Below are 24,249 nucleotides of genomic sequence, written 5' to 3' on the forward strand. Positions count from 1 at the left end.
TCTTTTTCTCCTCCCTCCCTCTCCCACACCTTCTTCTCCCCGCTATAGGCACCCCAGGTTGCGCCACGGCAGAAACAACGAAACAACAAGCAACTCTCACGGGAAACAGAACGCTCGGATCACCCGTAACGGCAGCAACAACCCCCAGAACACACAAGTCAAGCGCAGATGTCCAAGGTAAACCCCCTAAAAAGGGTCTCCGCCAACCACGTCTTAGTCCCAATATCTGTCTGTCCCATCATGGCAGTTATTGGATGTGTGTGAATAGGGTCAGCAATGCTTGTCTGCAGGGAACTGACAAATGGCCTGGTGAAAGAGCTTATATTTCATTTCTGTAACCATGTGACCCTGCATTGCTTTTTGTCCTTTTAAGACAAACTTTTGAATGAATTCACAAAGTAATGACTCCCAAAATCCAATAACAATGGTCATTTTGCTTAATGTAACCATTAGTATAAGCAAAGTTCTATTTATAATAATAAAAATAACTCCTACTTAAATGGTGGCATTGTGATGTGGCAAATTTAGTTAACTATAATATAACTTGCTTAATATTCCTGTACCTTTAAAACAAATGTGATGCAAGTTACTGTATTGCTCTTTTCTCATAGGGAAAACAACATTTGTATGCCATTATAACCAGCTGGATGTAACAGAAAATTACTACTGGCTTCACCTAGGGGAAACGAGTGGCCCAGTTTTCATCTTAAAAACAGCAACATGAGCCAGTGGAATTCCATGTTGCTACCATTAAGTGTTCAAGGCAGATAGCCAACGATCCACTGGCAAAACACTCTCGATCTTAATGTAATATCAGTGTCCAGCATATGAGGTTCTGTTTAATATACAGTATATTGCATATTATAACATTGGCCTAGAAACTATGCCATAATAAAGCATACATCTTGCTTATTTTAATCATATACTATCTTTTGCTAGACACCCCCACACTTGTCATTCACTCAGACGCTAGGAAGCAGGAAAGGCTAAAACAGTATTTCATGACGATATAAGCAGCTTATATGCAACTGATCAATGTACACCGATGACAATAATGTATTGTGAGCAGATGTACAAATAAGCAGCTTGAGTACCTTACTCTGCCACACATATAGCTTATGTGATAGAAGATGTAAAATTCTACCATCCATATGTGATCATGTCAGCTTTAGCTTTATCAAAATGAGCCACTATAAAGCATATTTAAAAAACAAATTACATATTTTTATCATAATATGTTTAATGTCACCCGGTGCTGTGGGGTTCTGTGGCCTTTTTAAAAACCTGTCCCTCTAAACCTGCTATGTCAAGTAATTTTATAAATGACCCTAAACATGTTTTAATGTTACTTACTTAATATGCAAGATGCCGTACCACATTTTATTGTACATTCCTGTACTTTGCATTCTTATAAGTTAAACATTCGGATTTCAAACCATGCCATTTATAACTCAATGATCCTAACCTGTTTGCAATGGAACAATAACACAGTTCTGCTGAAAGCTTCCTGCTACAGTGACAGCATCAGCAGAATGTCAGTCTGGGAATACATCAGATTTAGTAAAAAAGGAGATGCCACAGTGTCAATTTGTAACATATTTGTCAACATTTTAAATAAATTTGCAGGGACACTTTGCACCAAGGCAAGAGTAACTAAACATGTCACACATGGCACAGTCTAACCCATCATGACATATTTACTAAACTTAAAATGTATTAAGATCTGATAACGAGAATAGGAAATGAACATTGCACTCAAATTACAGAATAACCTCACCTTAAATTTTAATACCCAGCTGATCCATATTGAAACATTTGTGGGGGGGGGGGATTTGAAGGGAAAAAACTCTAAAACCTGGGCCTCTACCTGTACCTGTAAATTAGGGAGAACTGGCAACTATAGTATCGTTGTCTGTATCAGTATGTATGTGCGTGAGCGTGTGTGTGTATAGTGTATAGTGAATTCAAATGTGTACAAAGGGGCAGATTAGCCATAGGCCTTAGAGGAACTTTTTCCAGTAGCATGAAGCTGCCTGGATTCTGTTTGCTTTATTTTTTTCCTGTTTGATTTTTAAAAGAAAATTATATTTTTATTTTTCAAATGGCGGTGATGTTAGTAAGAATCACAAGAATCTTCATGGTAGGTTCACGACTGCCTTAATCTCTCCCCTTGTCTTATTATCAATGAAGAGGCCATGCTGTAATGCTCTGCCCCTATCTCCTCATTAATGCTATCTCTTCTCACTCTGTGTAGGGATCCCCTTCTTCCCCCATAATGCTGTGGGGTGTAGCAGCAACCCGATGTAGTGTTTTTGTCAAGGCTCCAAACAGATCAGCAACAAGGAAGTGGATGTGGAATAAGGACTGGGTATAATTCAATGGAGTTACTGTTAAGACTAATTGGGTTAGTTTGATTATAAGAGTTCAGGGTTTAATTAGCTTAATGAAGATAACTAAGATGAAGGGGTTCTTTTGCTTACTAAGAGAGGCAATAAGAGGGTAATGAATAGGAATGTAATTCATTGATTATGTGGGGTTAAATTAATAAAGGTAATGAAGGAGTTAATGCTTATAGAGGGGTTAATGATGTTGAATGGGGTTGTTATGATGATGCTGAAGGAATTAATGATTTTGATAGGCTAATGTTATGTCTCACAGGAGACAACTACCAGCCGGTATTGCACTGGCCTTTCCAGGGCGCGGAGTCTAATGGACCGCTAGGCGGGATGGTTTTAGCTGCCGGAGGCCCGCAGGTCGTGTATGGTAGAGAGGTAGCTGGAGGGTGAACAGTGTAACGGACTTACTTGATCCCCGTCGCTCCGTCCAGATGCCGCACTTCCGGGATCGGCGGTCACATGACCGCAACCCAGAGGCGGGGATTTTGAATCCCTGTCAGCATAAAAACCTCACTCTGACACTCGCTGAGTGTCAGAGCAACACTTACCTGTTCCTGGCTCCTGTACTTCGTGGATTGCTGTTTCTTCCAGTCTCCAGTGTCTTTCTGTGTGCTGATCTCTGCCTGTTTGACTACCCTGGCTCTCCTATCCCTGTGTACCGACTGTCACTCACCGGACTGTGAGTGCCATTTCTACTGTGTTCAGGAACCGTGGCCGTCCGCCATCCTGAGGGTCTGCGCATGTGCAGCCCTTATGAAACCTTCAGTAACTGTTGCTTTTAATTGATTGGATGATCAGGCAACCCTCCCTATTTAAACCACCTGTGATCATTACCTGTCACGACTAGTATAGCGTACCTGCTATCGTTGGCACTACTCGGAGGAAGGCGCGGAGTCTAACGTGCCCCTGGTGTTCACCAGGGACCCCCGCAAGGAGGTATGGACTTGGCTGCAGGAAACACGCAGGTCGCGGTCCTTCAACGAGTCGGATAGCGAAGCACGAGAGGGATATCAGACAGGCGGGTTCAGCAATGATGCGGATAATGCAGGTACACAAGGAGAATACAAACGGGGTGTGAGTCAAGCCGGGTCGATAACGTTCTGACAGCGAGGTACAAAGGGAGATCCAAAGGGGTAGTCAAGGCAATCCGGGTCACAATGGTCACAGGCAAACGGCAATAAACTGGAGGAAGGCAAGGGTCAGGAAACAGATAGACACAGGAACACTGGAACGCTGGAGGACAGGAAAGGACCTGAAACTCTGGCACAGGAGGTGAGGTCAGAGGCACTTAAATAGGGCTGCTAACCAATGCCCTCAGCACTAGTGGTGCTGTAATAGCTGTAGCGCCGTAGCGCTAGTCATAGGGCAGCGCCGTAGCGCTCTATATCTGCAGCGTCCCGTTGCCTAGCAACGGAGACGCTTCTGGGTCTGGGCTGGCCGGCTGGGAGGAAGGGGAAATGACGCGTCTGGTTGCTAGGCAACCAGACGTTCTTGTATGGACGGGCGGGCGGCCGCCGAGCGGCGCCTGACAGTATGCCCTCCTCCTTCTCCCCTTGTTTGGAGGAATCTCTTGAGTAATTGAGGAGCGTGAAGGTCCGGTTTATCCACCCAAGATCTTTCTTCCGGGCCAAATCCCTTCCAGTGCACAAGGAACTGTTGTTGCCCGTAGCGAATGCGGACATCCAGGATCCGGCTGATCTCAAACTCTGTTCCAGAGGAGGTTTGAACCGGAGGAGGTCGAGATGGAGGTACAAAGAACCTGTTAAGCACCAATGGCCGGAGTAGGGACACGTGAAAAGTATTATGACATCGTAAAGAAGCCGGTAGCTTTAGTTTAACACACACTGGATTAATAACTTGTGAGATGATGTAAGGACCAATAAAACGTGGAGCCATTTTCATAGATGGTACTTTGAGTTTTAAGTCTTTAGTGGAAAGCCATACTTGATCCCCTACCTTCAATAGGGGAGTAGCCCTACGGTGGCGATCTGCAAAGATCTTATGGTGCTGTGATGCCTTTTGTAGAGCTGCTTTGGTTGTGGCCCAAATGATAGAGAATTCTCGATAAAGTGAGTCCACCGCTGGAACAGAGGAGGAAGAATTGGGAAATGGATCTGGGATAATAGGATGCATCCCGGTCACAATAAAGAATGGAGAAAACCCGGTAGATTCATGGACATGGTGATTGTGTGAGAATTCTGCCCAGGGAAGAAATTGCGACCATCTGCTTTGATTATCAGCGGTAAAGCAACGGAGAAAAGTCTCTAAATCCTGGTTGATCCGCTCGGTCTGACCATTGGTCTGGGGGTGATATCCCGATGAGAATTTTAACTCCGTACCCAGTTTTTTACAGAAAGCCCTCCAGAACCGGGAGATGAATTGCACTCCCCTGTCAGAGATAATTTCCTTAGGGCAGCCATGAAGTCTGAAGATCTCCTTGATAAATGTGGATACTCCTAAACCGGCCTCCCTGCTACCGTTTAGGAGGACGGGTTTCCCGGTTTCTTAGGACAGACCTTGAGAACATGTCCGGAATCGCCACAGTAAAGGCAGAGACGCTGCCTGAAGCGCCTCTCTCTTTCTTCTGGGGATAAACGAGACCGTCCTACTTGCATGGGTTCATCCATAGGCAAAACTGGGTTTTGAAATTGAGGAGCCAGACGAGGAACCACTCGCTTAGGGATAGGACGTTCCTGGGTGCGTTCTTGATAACGTAGGTCTACTTTAATGCATAGCGCAATTAGGGTATCAAGATCAGAGGGGAGATCCCGAGAAATTAGTTCGTACTTAATACGGTCGATTAGACCTTGCCAAAAAGTTGCGACCAACGCCTCGTTGTTCCATTTCAGTTCTGACGCTAAGGTCCGGAACTGGATGGCATATTGCCCAACAGATAAGTTGCCTTGACGCAGGTTCAGCAAGCTGGTGGCCGCAGAGGCTACTCTCCCAGGGTCATCGAAGACTCTCCTGAAAGCTTCAATAAAGGAGCCGGTGTTATTAAGAAGAGGGTCTCCATTTTCCCACAAAGGCGAAGCCCAGGCTAGTGCTTGACCACTCAGGAGGGAGATCATAAACGCCACCTTCGTTCGCTCTGAAGGAAATGCTCCTGCATTGCACTCAAACTGGATGGAGCACTGGTTCAAGAAACCCCTGCATTTCTTGGGATCTCCATCGTATTTTTCAGGTGTGGGGATCCGCATGCCAGAAGTTGCAGTGGATACCGTAACCACACTGGCGGACGCCCCTGGGGCGGTGGTAATGGCAGGAGCAGCAGGCAGGGAGCCTTGTAAGGCATCGAAGCGTGTAGCGATACCTTGAACACATTGTAGGAGATGTGCTTGGGCTGCTTCTTGCTGTTCTACTCGCTGAGCCAAATGAATGAGAAGGTCCGGGCTGAGGGTTCCCCCGTTCCTTCGGTAGTCATCGCCAGAGTTTACTGTCACGACTAGTATAGCGTACCTGCTATCGTTGGCACTACTCGGAGGAAGGCGCGGAGTCTAACGTGCCCCTGGTGTTCACCAGGGACCCCCGCAAGGAGGTATGGACTTGGCTGCAGGAAACACGCAGGTCGCGGTCCTTCCACGAGTCGGATAGCGAAGCACGAGAGGGATATCAGACAGGCGGGTTCAGCAATGATGCGGGTAATGCAGGTACACAAGGAGAATACAAACGGGGTGTGAGTCAAGCTGGGTCGATAACGTTCTGACAGCGAGGTACAAAGGGAGATCCAAAGGGGTAGTCAAGGCAATCCGGGTCACAATGGTCACAGGCAAACGGCAATAAACTGGAGGAAGGCAAGGGTCAGGAAACAGATAGACACAGGAACACTGGAACGCTGGAGGACAGGAAAGGACCTGAAACTCTGGCACAGGAGGTGAGGTCAGAGGCACTTAAATAGGGCTGCTAACCAATGCCCTCAGCACTAGTGGTGCTGTAATAGCTGTAGCGCCGTAGCGCTAGTCATAGGGCAGCGCCGTAGCGCTCTATATCTGTAGCGTCCCGTTGCCTAGCAACGGAGACGCTTCTGGGTCTGGGCTGGCCGGCCGGGAGGAAGGGGAAATGACGCGTCTGGTTGCTAGGCAACCAGACGTTCTTGTATGGACGGGCGGGCGGCCGCCGAGCGGCGCCTGACATTACCTAGTTGCCTGATCTTGGAGTCTCATTCCCCATGAGCCTCTGAAGGTGTTCCTGTGTTTCCTCGTGTATTCAGCTTCAGCTGATTCCTGTCTACTACGATTGTGGTTTCCAGACCACTTCAACTCTCCTGTGTTCATCGTGTCTGCACTCAGCTGATTCCTATCTGCTACTGCTGCCGGATTCCAGTCCGCCTCAATTCTCCTGTGTTCAGCGTGTCTGCTCCCCGCTGCCTCCGTTACTACTGCCGGGTTCCAGACCGTCTCAACTCTCCTGTGTTCATCATGTCAGCTCTCCACTGATTCCTATCTGCTACTGCTGCCGGATTCCAGACCGTCTCTACTCTCCTGTGTTCAGTGTGTCTCCCCTCCGCTGCCTTCGCTATTACTGCCGGATTCCAGATCGCCTCTACTCTCCTGTGTTCAGCGTGCCTTCCCTCCGCTACCTCCGCTACTACTGCCGGATACCAGACAGCCTCAACTCTCCCGTGTTCATCATGTTTCCAGTTTTACTTACTACTGCTTCCTGGGTATTGCTCCGTTGATTACCGGTTACCTTCCGTGCGCTGCACCAACCTGATTACCGCTTCCATCCTCCAGTGGTCTCTCCTCCTGCCGGTGTTCAGCTGTTCAGGTATCCCTGCACGTCTCCTTGACAGCCTGCTCTCCTGAACCGCGGTATGCATACTTTCCATTGACTTTGCTATTATATTGCATATCCGTCTGGACTGTGTTGTGTTCATCTCCGGAGTCTTCCATCTACTGAAGCTATTGTTACTATTGACTTTGTTTCTTATTACCTGGATCTCTATAGTGACTTTTTATACTTCAAGCAGCGCTTGTCAGTTATTATTGTATTGTGGTTATCATCGTGGGATCAAGTTCCGTGTCCCCGTGTATCCTCTGCATTCCATTCATCTCCTCGTGCCCCTCCTCACATATATATAGCAGTGGTACAACTTGCTGTACGCAGACCACTGACTCCTGTTTCCCATTGACACCAGCTTCAAGTATCCTCTCACATAAGCAGTGGTACAACTTGCTGTACGCAGACCACTGACTTCCCCGTTACCTACTTGCACCTGGAATCCATTCTTTCACTATAGACAGTGGTACAACTTGCTATACGCAGACCACTGACTTTCACTACCTCCTCGCTACTCCTGGACATTCCTCCTCACTATTGCAGTGGTACAACTTGCTGTACGCAGACCACTGACTCTCCTCACGTTTACTTGTCCATCTGGTTCCTCGTGTTCATACATCTAAGTCCTTACCAGTTGCTGCTAGTCATAGACTTTCCTTTTTCCTTGAGCATTCTCTCACCATCTGCTGATTCTCCTGTTCCGTTGTCACCCTGCTACCAGAGGACCATAGTACCAGCTATATTACTCTGGTAAGAACATCATCTGGTGATATCCTGGGCAAAGACTCCTAGTGCCCGTGACACCGACCCGGCTTGCTGACCATTCTTCTGTTCTTGTGACCCGTGTACCGAACCTGGCTTGTTGACTCCGAGTTGCCTCCTGATTCTGCCTGACTCCATTCCTGTGTACCGAACCGGCTTGTCTGACTCCGCTACCTCCGCTCCACTCCGCTGTACTACATCTTGGGGCGAACCTGAGGACCGCGACCTGCGACTCCTGGCAGCGAAGCCCACCCCACTTTGCGGCGGTTCTTGGTAAACACCGGGGAGATCGTTAGACTCTGCACCTCAGGTAAGCCAGCGCTAATCAAGATTAGTAGTAGAAGTATCCAGAATCTGTTAGTTTGCTCTGACCATGGATGCCGCAGCTAAAGATCTGTTGGAGCATTTAGTGGGAAGGATGGATAAGCAAGAAGCTAACCAAGAGCAACTTTTAAAATTAATCAATAGTCTATCTACTCGGTTGGATGTTGTCCAGAACACCCTAGTGGCTGGTGGACCATGTGGGCCGGCAGTGGCCCCTGAACCTCAGGCCGTAGCCGCAGCTTCTTCCTCGCAGTTACGGATACCTAACCCACCCAAGTTCGATGGGGACCCCAAGTATTGCAGAGGATTTTTAAATCAATGCTCCATACAATTTGAGCTATTACCAGGGAACTTCCCTTCCGAAAAAATGAAAGTGGCCTATGTGATTTCTTTATTGTCAGGTCAAGCCTTAGCATGGGCTTCCCCCTTATGGGAGAGGGATGATCCCATTCTACATAACTTTAGCGTCTTTTTGTCCACTTTCAAGAAAATATTTGATGAGCCAGGAAGGGTGTCTAATGCCGCTTCCGGCTTATTACGACTCCACTAGGGAAACCAGTCTGTGGGACAGTATGCGGTCCACTTCAGAACTATGGCCTCTGAACTTCGCTGGAACGATGAGGCCCTAGTAGCTACATTCTGGCAGGGCCTTTTAGTCCGAATCAAAGACGAGCTGGTATCTCAGGAACTCTCTACGTCTTTGGATGATATTATCTCTCTCTGTGTAAAGGTTGATTTGCGTTTCAAGGAACGTAATTCCGAGAAGGAACAGTCTCGGCGTAGTATGATTCGCTTGGCCCCCAACTTCCAAACCCCTGTTCTTCCTCCAGAAGAGCCCATGCAACTGGGGAGGACCCTCCTGTCAGCCGAAGAAAGGGAGAGGAGATTTCGGAACAAGTTGTGTTTATATTGTGGGGAGAGCAGCCATCTTCTGAGTTCTTGTTCTAAACGCCCGGGAAACGACAGGGCCTAACAAGTTTAGGAGCTGTATCATTGGGCCTCTTCTCTCAGTGTCAGTCAGTTCCCAGTAGTAATGATTGCCTGTCTATTCCCATTTCCCTTCAGTTAGGACAAAAGACTTTCCCGCAGTCGGCTCTTCTTGATTCTGGAGCCGCAGGAAATTTCATCTCTGCCGCAGTAGTTAAACAATTCATTATTCCCACACAAGCTTTGGAACAACCCATCTCTCTGATGGCCATTGATAGGGGAAGAATTCCTGAGGGGTCCATTCTGGTATGCACCATTCCCCTCCTGCTTCAGATAGGAGCGCTTCATCGGGAGAAGATTTATTTTCTAGTAATTCAGAAATCTACCAACCCAGTCATCCTAGGACTTCCATGGCTTCGGCTCCACTCCCCCACCTTAGACTGGAAATCAGGTCACATATTGTCCTGGGGACAGTCCTGCTTCTCTCACTGCCTTCAGAGAGTGGTTCCTCCGAATAGTCCCAGACGTTCCCAAGAATTTCCTGTGACTCTTTTGCCTGAACCATACTAAACCTTTTCTGATGTTTTTTGTCAACAAGAGGCCACTAGACTTCCTCCTCACAGAATCTGTTATTGTGGCATTGATCTGATACCTGGTAAACCCATTCCCAGGGGCCGAGTTTACCCCCTTTCCCTCCCGGAGTCTAAGGCTATGGAGGAGTACGTCCAAGAAAATCTAAAAAGGGGCTTCATCCGCAAGTCCGCCTCCCCAGCTGGGGCTGGCTTCTTCTTCGTAAAAAAGAAAGATGGGGGTCTCCGCCCTTGCATTGATTACAGAGGCCTGAATGCCATTACCGTTAAAAATCTGTATCCTCTGCCACTGATTTCCGAATTGTTTGACCGGATTAAGGGTGCCACCATCTTTTCTAAACTTGATCTCAGAGGAGCGTATAACCTCATACGCATTAAGGAGGGGGATGAATGGAAAACGGCATTCAACACCCGAGACGGCCACTTTGAATACCTGGTCATGCCCTTCGGGTTATGCAATGCCCCGGCCATCTTTCAGGGCTTTATGAATGAGCTTTTTCAAGACCTCTTGTATCAATCCGTAGTCATCTACTTGGACGACATCCTCATCTTTTCTCATCATCGCAGTCATGTACTGGAGGTCCTCTTTCGTATCCGGGAAAATCATCTGTTTTGCAAATTAGAAAAATGCACCTTTGAGCAGAAACAAATTCCCTTCCTGGGATATATTATTTTTGGCACCGGTCTACAGATGGATCCCACGAAATTGAAAGCCATACTTGACTGGCCCTAACCTTCGGGTCTTAAGGCCACCCAACGCTTCCTAGGATTTTCCAACTATTATCATCAATTTATCAAAGGGTACTCTACTCTCGTGGCTCCCATCACGGCATTGACCCGTAAATCTGCTGATGCTAGTATTTGGTCCACTGAGGCTATCCAAGCCTTTATATTATTAAAGTCTCTTTTACATCTGCACCCATTCTTCAGCAGCCGGATTGTTCACGTCCATTTGTCCTGGAGGTAGATGCCTCTTCCGTTGGCACTGGAGCCGTACTGTCACAGTGAAGCCCTTCTGGAAAACTTCATCCCTGCGGATTCTTTTCCCGTCGCTTGTTACCTGCTGAGAGGAATTATGGGATTGGCGACAAAGAGCTCCTGGCCATCAAGCTGGCTCTCTCCGAATGGAGACATCTACTAGAAGGGGTGCAATTTCCTATCACCATATATACCGACCATAAGAATTTGCTTTACTTACGCACTGCCCGATGTCTAAACCCTCGGCAAGCAAGGTGGTCCTTATTCTTCTCACGCTTTGATTTCAACATCACTTTTCACTCTGGATCCAAGAATACAAAGGCAGACGCATTATCTCGCTCTTTTGATCCAGCCGACATGGAATCCTAGGAAGACAATAAATTCATTGTAGATCCCTGTCAAGTATTGGCAACTACACACCTGAACAAGGGTTGTCCTCCGGGCAAAACATTCATCTTGCCACGTCTACGCACTCGGCTCCTTAACTGGGCTCATCACTCTCTCTTCTCTGGGCATGCCGGCATCCGCAAAACCTGGGACTTGTTGTCCCGAAGTTACTGGTGGCCTTTTTTGCTGGACGATGTGAAGAGATTTGTTTCTGCTTGTTCCAAATGTGCTCAACACAAGACCTCTAGGAAGAAGCCTTATGGATGGTTGCTCCCATTACCCATTCCTGATTACCCGTGGTCACAGATCTCCATGGATTTTATCACGGACCTTCCTCCTTCCAAATCCTGTACTGTGGTGCTAGTGGTCACGGATCGCTTCTCTAAAACAGCTCACTTTATTGCTCTTAAAGGCCTTCTTTCTTCCTCCTCCTTAGCCGATAGTTTTATTAAAGAAATATTTCGCCTCCATGGCTGTTCTCAACATATTGTGTCCGATCGGGGATCACAATTCATATCAAAATTTTGGCGGTCTTTTTGCAATAAGTCTGGAATTAAGCTTGACTTCTCTTCCGCACATCCCCAGTCCAATGGGTCTACTGAGAGAACTAACCAAGAATTAGAAAAGTTTCTAAGAATATTTATCTCAAGTAACCAAGATAACTGGGTGGATCTTCTCCCTTGGGCCGAGTTTGCCCATAACAACCATTTCCATGAGGCCATCTCTAACTCCCCCTTTTTTGTTCTTTATGGCTGCCATCCTAGACTACCCACCTTCTCTCAAATCTCATCTTCTGAAGGTCCTGCAGTGGACTCTCTGTTTCGTAACTTCTCCGCTATTTGGGAACAGACCAAGATAAATTTAAAGAAAGCAACCACTCGTTCCAAAAAATTGTACGATAAAAGGAAGAGAATGACCCCAAGTTTTTCAGTCGGTGACAGGGTATGGCTATCCACCCAGAACATTCGTTTAAAGGTTCCCAGTAAAAAATTTGCTCCCAAGTTCATTGGGCCATTCGCTATTTCTGAAATTATTAATCCCGTAGCCTTTAGATTGAGTCTGCCTCCCTCTTTACGCATACCCAATGTCTTTCATGTCTCCTTGTTAAAACCGATGGTAACCAACAGATTCTCCACCTCATCCAGAACTCCTCCTCCTGTTGTGGATCGGGATCAAGTCGAATACGAGATTAAAACTATCCTAGATTCTCGTAAAGTTCAAGGTGCTATACAGTTCTTGGTGGATTGGAAGGGTTATGGCCCTGAGGAGCGCTCATGGGTAAGAGCCATTGATCTGCATGCTCCCCGTCTACTTAAATCCTTCCATAAAAAATTTCCTTTGAAACCCTATTAGGTGTTCGGAGTCCACCTTTATGGCAGGGGGTACTGTAACGGGCTTACCTGATCCCCGCCGCTCTGTCCGGATGCCGCACTTCTGGGTTCGGCGGTCACATGACCGCAACCCAGAGGCGGGGATTTTGAATCCCCGTCAGCATAAAAACCTCACTCTGACACTCGCTGAGTGTCAGAGCAACACTTACCTGTTCCTTGCTCCTGTACTTCGTGGATTGCTGTTTCTTCCAGTCTCCAGTGTCTTCCTGTGTGCTGATCTCTGCCTGTTTGACTACCCTGGCTCTCCTATCCCTGTGTACCGACCCGGCTTGCTGACCATTCTTCTATTCTTGTGACCCATGTACCGAACCTGGCTTGTTGACTCCGAGTTGCCTCCTGATTCTGCCTGACTCCATTCCTGTGTACCGAACCGAATTGTCTGACTCCGCTACCTCCACTCCACTCCGCTGTACTACATCTTGGGGCGAACCTGAGGACCGCGACCTGCGACTCCTGGCAGCGAAGCCCACCCCGCCTTGTTCTTGGTGGTTCTTGGTGAACACCGGGGAGATCGTTAGACTCCGCACCTCAGGTAAGCCAGCGCTAATCAAGATTAGTAGTAGAAGTATCCAGAATCTGTTACAAACGTTTCAGAGAATTCAATAAAAGGCTACGTCAAGATAGGTAATTAGCAGATTATCTGCATAGAGGTGGAAGCCAAATGTACCTTGCTGTCTAGTAGAGAGGCACGAGGAGGCAAACACAAGAGGATAATGAGTAGACCCGGCCCCTGGGTGGCACTTTGTCCAGTAGGAGTTCAATACTATAATCCCAGGGTCTGTGGGGAGGTAATTTCGAAGCCTCTTTCTCACTGAACACGTCTGAGAAAGAATGATATTGGGGAGGAATGCCTGGGAAGACTTGGGAGGAAGAAGCGCCCTTGGGTGGAGGCCTCTTTACCTTCGGAAGGCAACGGGAGTGGCAGGCTGTCCCCCAAGCAAGAACTTCAGCTTTGTGCCAATTCAGAGTAGGAGAATGAAGTTTGAGCCAGGGAAGGCCTAACACTAAAGGATTGATGGCTTCGGGAATAACAAGAAAGGAAATGGTTTCTGTATGCAATGCTCCAATCTGAAGAGAGAGGTTAACAGTACGTTCCCTAATAGATCCCCTATTATTTGACTGCCGTCTATAGCTGTGATGACCATGGGAGGATCCAGGAAAAGGGTGGGTACCCCCAATTTACGGACAATGGCAGCACTTAAGAAATTTCCTACAGCCCCGAAATCAATAAGTGCCGGAAGAGAAAGTGGAGTATCCTTGAAAAGTAGAAGGATCTGAACAGAAAAACAGGAATCGACAGGAGACGTAGGGGAAACACCTAACCTGGCCTCTCCGGAACCGATTAAGCTCTGTCGTTTCCCGGCCGCTTGGCACAAGTACTCAGCAGATGTCCAGGTTCCCCACAGTATAAACATAGATGGTTCTTGTAGCATCTCTCTCTCTCTTTCTGAGAGAGACGTGTTCTGCCTAATTGCAAAGGCTCTTCTACATGAACCATAGGGCTTTGAAAGCATGGGGCCAAGCGAAATCCTGAACGAAGGGACACCTCCTTCTCTTGGGTATGTTCACGGAAATTAATATCTATTTGATTCCAGAGTGAAACCAAAGCATCCAAAGGCAGGAAGTTCACAACCTGCTAATTCGTCTTTAATCCGTTTGGACAGTCCCACCAAAGCCTTGTCATTCCAACGGAGTTCAGCTGTCCAAGGGGAAGTGTTTTCTGGCGAAGGCATAGAAGACCAGTAGGAGCACTGGACACCCGTCCAGGTTCGTCAAAGATGCGCCGTAAAATCTCCAGGAAAGCGCCACAATTGTGTAACAGAGCGTCGTTATGTTTCCACATAGGAGATGCCCTGGCTAGCGCTGGTCCAGATAATAAGTATATAATGTAGGCCACCTTAGTCTTTTCTGTAGGGAAGATCCTGTGCTGAAGCTCAAACTAAAAAGCACACTGGTTTAAAAATCCACGGCACACCTTGGGATCCCCGTCAAACTTGGGAGGATTAGGAATACGAAGATGCAGGAGGAGGCGCCACAGTGCTACTAGGAGGAGGAGCAGCCTGCGTGGGAGAAGAAAAAAGCTGTGGTATGCCTGCCTGGGCCGAAAGGATATTTTGGAGAGTATCTAAATGACTTAATATACTATGAAGAAACTGCAACAACTGGGTTTGGTTCTTCTCCTGCTCTTCAACTCTAGCAGCCATAGGCTCCATCAGATCTCTAGCAGAAGGGTTCCCAGATGCATCCATATTAATGGTCAGAGCAAACTGTTATGTCTCACAGGAGACAACTACCAGCTGGCATTGGCACTGGCCTTCCAAGGGCACGGAGTCTAATGGACCCCCCGGTCTTCTCCAAGAACCGTCACAAGGCGGGATGGTTTAGCTGCTGGAGGCCCGCAGTTTGTGGCCCCTAGGTGGTAGAGAGGTAGCTGGAGGGTGAACGGTTCCGAGAACTCAATAAAAGGCTACATCAAGTTGGGTAATTAGCAGATTATCTGCATAGAGATGGAAGCCAGACGTACCTTGCTGTCCAGTAGAGAGGCACGAGGAGGCAAACACAAGAGGAGTCAGGAACTGTAGCCGGGTCGGTACACAGAAGATCAGCCAGTGCGTGTTGCCAGGGGTTCAGTAAATGAAGGGTTAATCAGACAAGCCGGGTCGGTACACAGAGGGTCAGCCAGAGCGTGTTGCCAGGGGTTCAGCAGAAGAATGGTAATTAGAGAAGCCGGGTCGGTACAAAGAGCATCAGCCAGAGCGTGTTGCCAGGGGTTCAGCAGATGAAGGGATAATCAGACAAGCTGGGTCGGAACACAGAGGATCAGCAGGATTTCACAAAGAGAAGTACACAGGGAAGGCACAGGGATCAGAAGCAGCCAGACGCTAAGCACACTTGTTGCTCTGACACAGTAGAGTGTCAGAGTGAAGCCTAAGGAGATTTGAATTCCACGCCTCTCAGGTCACATGATCGCGGCAGCGCTACCCAGAAGTAGAGTGCCGGAGCGATCACCGTGACAAGAAGGGCCTTACAGTTAATTAATGATGGGGAGGTTGATACTTTTTGTATTGTACCTCTAATGATTTCGTCACATATACTGGTATCAACGACTTCTAACCCCAAACACCTTTTTAACACATTTAAATCTCTTCTCAATCCTCCCACCACAAATCCTCCGATTACCATCAGTGCCCAGGATCTTGCTTCCTATTTCAAGGACAAAATAGATGCGATCAGACTTGAAATGGTATCATCTCCCTCAACAAGCAATCAGCTCAATTACTTTGTAGCACCCTCTCACACTTTCTCTTCATTTGATCCCACAAATGAAGAGGAAGTTTCTACTCTCTTCTCATCTTCTTACTCTACCTCCTGTTCTCTTGATCCCATTCCCTCACAAATTAATAGGGCCCTGTCTCCTGTGCTCATTCCCCCTCTAACCAAAATCTGTAATCTATCTCTTTCTACTGGTATTTTGCCATCACTATTTAAGCATGCAGTGATAACTCCCATTTTAAAAAAACAAAATTCTGACTCAAACTCTCTCTCAATTTACCACCCCATCTCTCAGCTCCCTCGCCTAACACACTGTCTTACAGCAAACAACCTACTGAATTCTCTTCAGTCAGGCTTTCTCTCTCAACACTCCACAGAGACTGCGCTGACCAAGGTTGTCAATGACTTGATCATAGCAAAAAATGAAGGCCATTACTATCTTCTAATTCTCCTGGATCTCTCTGCTGCATTAGACACTGTTGACCACTCTCTTCTCATACAAATGTTACAATCCCTAGGTCTTGAAGACACTGTCCTATACTGGTTCTCATCCTACCTATCTAATCGCTCTTTCAGTGTTATTTTTTCTGGATCCAACTCTGCTCCGCTTCCTTTATCAGTTGGAGTATCACAAGGCTCAGTCCTAGGTCCTCTGCTATTCTCTATCTACACCACTTCTCTTGGAAAACTAAAAAGCTCCTTTGGATTTCAGTAATATAAATATGCGGATGACACACAAATCTATCTATCTTCTGTTAGGATCCCCAACAGCCAGTACCACAAAACCTGGAGTCTACTCCGAAAGTCTGGTGTTCACTGTTGCCCCTAGTGGTGGGGACAGACTTGGCTGCAAACAAATGGAGGGTCGGGAGATGGGTACTGGTTTGCGGAGAACCCAGGAATGGAGAGTAATGGCAGACCGTATTTCCCTATGGGCTGCCCACATAGCACACCTGATGATTAGCACGCGCGCCCGGCTGCATCTAATGCAGGGACGCTGTGCTCTGCCCTGCAGCCAGGACGAGTCCCGGAAGTGACGTCCCGGTCGTCATAGCGAGGGCCAGGACGCGGAAGAGAGGGTCGCGGCGGCTGAGCACCGCCGTGACTCGTAACAGTACCCCCCCTTGAGGAGGGGTCAAGGAACCCCGACATCCCGGTTTTCCATAGAACCGTTTAAAGAATTCCTTGTGAAGTTTGTTGGCATGTAGGCGTTTCTGGGGAACCCAAGAACGTTCTTCTGGGCCGTAGCCCCGCCAATGTGCAAGAAAATGGATTCGACCATGAACCCACTTGGAGTCGAGAATTTTCTCTACAATAAATTCCTTGGAACCATGCAAGTTAACTGGTCGAGGTTTGGGTTGTTCAGGAGTCTCAAACTTAGAGGACAAGACAGCAGGTTTCAGGAGGGAACAGTGAAACGTATTAGGCATTCTCAAGGAAGATGGAATCTTCAGCCTGAAGGCAACAGGATTGACTTTTTAATAATAGAAAAAGGTAAAATGAACCTAGGTCCCAATTTTCTGCAGGGTTGTTTGAGCCTAATATTCCGGGTGGACAGCCTGACTTTGTCTCCCACCTTAAGAGAACAGTTCCTGCGATGACGATCTGCAAACAATTTGGACCGGGCAGAGGCCTGAAGCAAGGCAGCATGGACTTTTTTCCAGATGATTCTGAGATGAAAAGCTGTTTGGCATACCCCAGGAGATGCAGAAGGGTTGATTGCAGCAAAATAATTAGACCTGGGATGAAGGTCGTAGTTGCAAAAGAAAGGAGATGTGCGGGTGGAAAAATGGCAAGAGTTATTGTAGGCGAATTCGGCCCAGGGGAGTAAAGACGACCAATTGTTATGGAACTTGGAAATGTAGAATTGCAGAAATTGTTCTAATGACTAGTTGACTCTTTCTGTTTGTCCATTTGACTGTGGGTGGTAAGCAGAGGACAGACTGATGTTGATGCCAAGGTGATTGCAGAAGGATCTCCAGAACTGAGCGATGAATTGAGAGCCACGATCAGAGACAATATCTTCGGGCAAACCGTGGAGACGGAAGATATGGTGGATAAATAATGATGCGAGAGTTTGAGCGTTGGGTAGCCCTGCCAAAGCGATAAAGTGAGCCATTTTACTAAAACGATCAACCACCACCCAGATTGTATTGTGACCGGATGACCAAGGTAAATCTACAATAAAATCCATCGATAGATGCGACCAAGGTTTACTAGAAATGGGTAACGGCATGAGTAGACCCGATGGAGAATTTCTGGTAGTCTTGGTTTTAGCACAATCTTTACATGAGAGAACAAATTCTTTAACTTCAGTGGTCAAGGAGGGCCACCAAACTGTGCGTAGGAGGCTTTCAGTGGTCCTGAATGTTCCTGGATGTCCAGCAACCTTGTTGTTATGAGCCTCAGACAGTACAGCCTTCCTGAGGTGGACTGGTACAAACAATTTACCTGATGGAGTATCAGGAGGAGCGATTCTTTGGAACCTTTGGAGAACAGCACCAAAATTCTGGGTCAATCCTGAATGAATGGAGGGTGAGGGCACAATAGGAAGCGGCATAATGGAAGGAGCATGAGAGGACACAAAGCTGCGGGAGAGTGCATCCGCTTTAACATTTTTTGAACCTGGCCTGTACGAAATGGTAAAGTTGAAGCTGGTAAAGAACAAGGCCCAACGTGTCTGTCTGGAGTTAAGACGTTTGGCCGATTCAATAAACAGCAAATTTTTGTGGTCTGTGAGCACAGAGATGACATGAACAGCACCCTCCAGCCAATGTTGCCATTCCTCAAATGCCCATTTAATAGCCAAAAGTTCCCTGTTACCTACATCATAATTTCTCTCAGCAGCCAAGAATTTTTGTGAGAAATAACCACATGGGTGCAGTTTATGATGCCTGGGATCCTTCTGGGACAAGACGGCACCCGCACCTCTATCAGAGGCATCCACTTCGACGACAAATGGCAATTCAGGATTGGGATGTCTTAAGACTGGGGTGGAGGCAAAGGCAGACTTCAGGGCTTCAAAAGAGGCAATAGCATCGGGGGTCCAATTAGTTGCTTCAGCCCCTTTCTGAGTTAGGGCCGTAAGAGGAGCCACAATATCACAGAAGGAATGAATAAATCTGCGGTAATAATTCTCAAAGCCCAAGAATCTTTGTAGGGCCTTCAGATTGGTTGGGCGTACCCAATCTAAGACTGCTTGGACCTTGCTGGGATCCATAAAGAAACCCTCCGGAGAAATAATATATCCTAAAAACCAGACTTCGAACTCACACTTCTCTAACTTGGCGAAGAGTTGATGTTGTCGAAGTTTAGTAAGAACCTGTTTCACATGGAGACGGTGCTGTTCCACAGATGAGGATATCATCCAGGTATACTACGACAAAGCGCCCCAGGAATTCTCGTAGCACATCATTAATTAAATCCTGGAAGACATCAGGTGCATTGCATAGACCAAAAGGCATGACCAGGTACTCATAGTGGCCTGTATGGGTATTGAATGCGGTCTTCCATTCATCTCCGCTCTTGATGCATATAAGGTTATACGCTCCTCGTAGATCAATCTTGGTGAATATGGAGGCACTTTTAAGTTAATCAAACAGGACCGATATGAGTGGAAGTGGGTAGGTATTCCTGATAGTTATCTTATTTAACCCATGAAAATCAATACAGGGTCTAAGAGAGCAGTCCATTTTAGACACAAAGAAGAACCCGGCTCCTACCGGGGATCTGGAAGGTCTAATGAAGCCTTTTTTCAGATTTTCTTTAATGTACTCCTCCATGGCCTTAGTTTCCAGAATCGAGAGAGAGTACAGTCTCCCCTTAGGAAGTTTAGAGTCAGGGACAAGGTCAATAGCACAATCATAATCACGATGAGGAGGTAACGTGTCAGCTGCCTGTTTAGAGAATACATCTTGAAACTCATGGTAGGGTGCCGGCAGCTGATCCAAGGAGACCTGGAGCAAATGAACTGGCGTAGACAAACAGGACGAAGAACAAGATGGACTCCAGTGGATAATGTCTCCCTTGTTCCAATCAATGACCGGATTGTGGAGCTGTAGCCAAAGATGTCCCAGGATCACCGGAATGGAAGAGCACCTGATAAGGAAAAAAGACAAGGCTTCGGAATGTAGTGCCCCCACAGTTAGTTGTAATAGTTGCGTCTGAGAACACACTTTCCCACCTGGTAGAGGACCTCCATCCAAACCACAGACAGTGATGGGTGATTCAAGCTTAACGATGGGTATCCACAAGGAATGAGCCAGGTCTAGATCCAGGAAGTTTCCAGCGGCGCCACTATCTAGGAAGGCAGAGACAGGAGCAGATTGTGCTCCAAAGGAGATAACCGCCGGAACCAGGAGTGCATTTTTGGAAGATATGATTTGTAAGCCTAGATGAACCTCTTTCATGTTCTCTAGGCTTGCTCTTTTCCCGATTTGTCTGCTTTGTTTGGACAAGCACGAAGGAGGTGGCCCCTGTTGCCACAATACAAACAAAGGCCTAAGGTACGTCTCTGGGTTTTTTCTTCGGAAGTGAGACGGTACGCACCCAGCTGCATGGGCTCAACTGCTTCATAATGTGCAGCAGGAGGAACAAACAAAGAACTTGAGGGCAAAGAGGTGTCCTTCTCGGCCTTCCTTTCTTTGAATCTGACGTCAATTTTGATGACCAGCTGCATGAGATTCTCCAGGTACTGGATATTGTACCAGAGAATCTTTTATTTGTTCAGAAAGGCCCAAACGGAATTGACTACGGAGTGCCGGGTCATTCCACTCGCTGTCTGGACCAGCGCCTGAACTCCGCGCAGTATTCCTCAGCCGTGCGGCAACCCTGTTTCAGGGCTCTGAGGTTTGTCTCAGCCGAGGCTACTCTATCAGGATCATCATACAGGTTTCCTAGGGCAACAAAGAATGCATCCACAGTTTGAAGAGGAGGACTTGCGGGTGCCAGGCTAAATGACCAGGATTGTGGGTCACCCTGCAGGAGAGATATAATAATGCCGACCCTTTGGATTTCCAATCCTGAAGACCGAGGCCTGAGGTGAAAATACAACTTACAACTTTCCTTAAAGTTGCAGAATAAGGTTCTATCTCCGGAGAACCGATCCAGTAGATTCAATTTGGGTTCAACCATACCGGACACGGGAGCTTGCTGGACTTGTGAGGTTCTGGCAGATTTCTCTTGCGCAGACAACCTATGTGACAGACCCTGGACCATCTGAGACAATGTTTGAATTTGGCACGCCAAAACCTGAGCTGGAGAAAGGTTTGTTCTGCTTTCGTCCATGGGAAGCGTGTCCCAGTTTCACTGGCCGGTAATAATGTTAGGAACCCCAACAGCCAGTACCACAAAACCCGGAGTCTACTCCGAAAGTCTGGTGTTCACTGTTGCCCCTAGTGGTGGGGACAGACTTGGCTGCAGACAAACGGAGGGTCGAGAGATGGGTACTGGCTTGCGGAGAACTCAGGAATGGAGAGTTATGGCAGACCATATTTCCAGAGAACGAGCCGAGGTCAGAGGTCACTTGCAGAAAGAGATAGTCAAAAACACGCCAAAAGGTCAGGGTCATGAGCAGGTCAGCAGAATCCGGGGTACAGGCCAAAAGATCAGGGACACAGGCGAGTGGGCAAAATCCAGTAAACAGGCAAGGGGTCATACACGGATATTCAGAATTCCAAAGGTAATACACAACTGAGACACAGGAGCAGGCTAGACACAGGAGCACTGAGCTATAAGCGGCAGGGAGGCTAAGCCCTCCCTGCCTTATAAAGCAAAACTGGCCAATGGGTATGCAGATACAATTAGCCCTATGGGCTGCCCACATAGCACAACTGATGATTAGCGCGCGCGCCCGACTGCATCTAATGCCGCTCTGCCCTGCAGCGTCCCGACTGTTACCTAGGCAACGGCCGCGACGAGTCCCGGAAGTGACGTCCCGGTCGTCATAGCGACGGCCGGGATGCGGAAGAGAGGGTCGCGACGGTTGAGCACCGCCGCGACTCGTAACATCCTCTCCTGATCTTCCACCATCTGTGTTGTCTCGCGTTACTGACTGACTCTTTCTGCCATTTCATCTTGGATCTCTTCTCGCCAACTCAAACTCAATCTTTCAAAAACGAAATTAATAAAATTCCCACCCAAAAACAGAAGCATCCTGCCTGACATTTCTATTTCTGTTGATAATATGACCATAAATCCCACCCCTCAAGCTTGCTGCCTAGGTGTAATCCTTGACTCACAACTATCATTTATTCCCCACATACACTATATATCTAAATCATGTTACATAGATCTAAAGAACATTTCCAGAATACACACATAACTCACACAAGACACTGCAAAAACCTTACTTCATGCACTCATCATCTCCCGCATCCACTATTGCAATTCCCTCCTTACTGGTCTTCCCAAAGTCAGACTTGAACCCCTGCAATCTATTTTTCACGCAGCGGCCAGATGGATTTTCCTTGCAAACCGTTCTTCCGCTTCTAAGCCACTCTGTCAGTCTCTACATTGGTTGCCTATATTTCAACTAATCCAAAGAGAAAGGGGAAAAGGTTCATGACCTAAATAAGCACTCCAAGTACATGTAAATAATAAGTTAATACATAATGTTTTTATTGGTATGCACTAAAAATGATACATATAGTTATACCACACAAGTAAAAAAGCGAATTGCCATCTACAGTTTATAATAAATACAACATAAATACTAAGTGCCATATAAGTGACACATTGTCACTATGTAGAATGTGCACGATTCTTACTACTCCATCTGATATATATGGATTAACATGTTATCAGAAATAATATATTTTTCATCTTTGTTGTGCATATTCCCACAAGAGATCCCTTATCAGTTACCTTCCCTTTGGAAGTGTTACACAGATTTTGATCGGCTCCACCTCAGGGTCAATTCATCTTTAATTCTATATTTTTCATCACTAATTTTTTATATTTTGCTTTTTTACTTGTGTGGTATACCTATATGTATCATTTGTAGTGCATACCAATAAAAACATTATTTATTAACTTATTATTTACATGTACCTGGAGTGCTTATTTAGGTCATCAACCTTTTCCCCTTTCTCTTTGGATTATATGCTCATACATATGACCTTAGCACCCCCTCACACAATACAATATACTTACTAGTGAGGTAGGGTACCATCTTGTACGGAGCGGTTTTTCCAGTTGCCCCTTCCCCAACTTTTCCATTATATTTCAACGAATCCAATATAAAAATGTTCTACTAACATACAAAATTGCACCGACATACATCTCCTCACTTGTCTCAAAATATCTCCTTACTCGACACCTCCGTTCTACACACGATCTGCGTCTCTCTTCCACTCTCACATCATCCTCCCATTCCCGGTTACAGGACTTTTTTTCGGGCTGCATCCACTATGTGGAATTCCCTCCCTCGCACAGTAAGACTTTCTGTTAGTCTTCAAACCTTCAAGAGTTCTCTGAAAACCCACCTCTTCAGGCAAGCTTATGATATTCCTCAACCACCATCTTTCCCTAAATTTCCCTAATTTCCCTAAATTACCTTATTACCACCATCTACACAGCTAACACAAGACAACAACCCTCTGACCAACATTGCTGTGGAACTGATCAAACTCAATACTTTGTACCTTTGCATTCTAGCTAGTCCAATATGCACTATGATGTAGCACATGCCCTTGGGTTTCAAACTCCTATTGTCCCATAGATTGTAAGCTTGCAAGTAGGGTTCTCTTACCTGTCTTTTAATGATTTTATTGTCATGTAATAAGAGTTTTGTTTTATAATGCTTTAGTTTTAGGCTCATTTTAGATTCATTAACTCACTAAAATACTAAGCCATAGAGTGACTCTTTTGGCAGTAGTACTTTTGTTGGCTGCGTTCCATCAGTCCAGAGGAGACTCAGGTTCTGGGATGCCTGGGACAAGTGAACCCCAACTTAAGGATAAAGATAAAGGTGCGCCAGTGTGAAAGTATTTCCAAGGTTTATTGACGTCCAGAAAGTAAATGGCCCAAGACTGGATATCAGGAGTTCTTGGGCCTTGTCGACTGCCTACTGTTTTCTCCCCCGTCACACATTGCACCAGCTAACCTGCATTTTGGTAACTGTTCTTACCTGTTTCCCTTGGTTCTCACTCCCTGCATTCACTTGCTGATCTGAACTGAGCATGCGCACACCTGGGGCCTGATTCATTAAGGAACTTAAATGAAGAAGTTTGTTATTTAAGTCTATTGGACAAAACCGTGTTACAATGCAAGGGGTGAAAATTAGTTTTCTGTTTTGCACATAAGTTAAATACTGACTGTTTATTCATGAACCACCCCGTACCATCCCCAGACCAATGGGTTATGTGAGCGTTTTAATGGAACGCTGAAACACCTCCGGAAGGCATATGTACAGTCTAAAGGGAGAGACTAGGACAGGGCCCT

This window comes from Mixophyes fleayi, chromosome 4, assembly GCF_038048845.1.
Source record: "Mixophyes fleayi isolate aMixFle1 chromosome 4, aMixFle1.hap1, whole genome shotgun sequence".
In the NCBI taxonomy this organism is placed as follows: Eukaryota; Metazoa; Chordata; class Amphibia; order Anura; family Limnodynastidae; genus Mixophyes; species Mixophyes fleayi.